The following is a 626-nucleotide window of genomic DNA, read 5'->3' on the forward strand; positions in this document are numbered from 1 at the left end:
CGGCCCGGCTGCCCTCGACCCGCTACAGGCCCGGCGACCCTCAGTCCTGAGACAGCGCGAGACGAGACGAGGCGAGGCCGGTGAGCGAAGGCAAAGACCTTGTTCCAGGGCTCTGCCCGACACACAGGCCCACATTCCGCTCTCTCCCAGAGGCGCGGTCCTTGCTCCCCAGCGCTCGGGAATGCAGGGAGTGCCTCAGCCCTTCTTCAGCGGGATTCCCAGAAGCCACCCTGCCAGGCCGTGCACGCCCCGGCCTTACCTGGTGGAAATACGGGATCAGAGAAGAAAATCTCGGCCGTGGACTGCAGCCGTACTACCTACTCCTGCCGCCGTTCCACCTCACATTCAAACCCGGCAAAATGGCGCGGCGGCGAGACTATGGTCTGGGCGCATGCGTGAACAGGGTACAGGCACGGGGCGGGGCCAGGGGCGGGGGGCCCCGCCCACCCAAATTCGAAGGACCAATCTCTGATTTGCATGCCCCGGCTCTGTGTTTGCTCTGACGTCACAAGCGACAATGCCCTTCGGTTCAGGCGGTTCTAACGGGCTTCACAATCCCCATTTTCCTGAAATAAGCACAGATTGAGTGGCTGCTGGATTTTGACCTATTTTGGTGTCAGGACTTG

At 62.0% G+C, this 626-nt stretch overlaps 1 protein-coding gene across 1 annotated transcript in view; it reads right to left on the bottom strand.

Moving 5' to 3' along the window:
* CSE1L (CSE1 chromosome segregation 1-like (yeast)) overlaps nt 1-397 on the bottom strand; it is a 60264-nt gene extending 59867 nt beyond the window's left edge. Inside the window, exon 1 of the mRNA XM_006758806.2 lies at nt 260-397. The gene's annotated coding sequence lies outside the window, so the exon portion shown is untranslated. The remainder of the gene's footprint in view (nt 1-259) is intronic.
* Between the last annotated feature and the right edge of the window lie 229 nt (nt 398-626).

Source organism: Myotis davidii, unplaced genomic scaffold (genome assembly GCF_000327345.1).
Source record: "Myotis davidii unplaced genomic scaffold, ASM32734v1 scaffold935, whole genome shotgun sequence".
Taxonomy (NCBI): Eukaryota; Metazoa; Chordata; class Mammalia; order Chiroptera; family Vespertilionidae; genus Myotis; species Myotis davidii.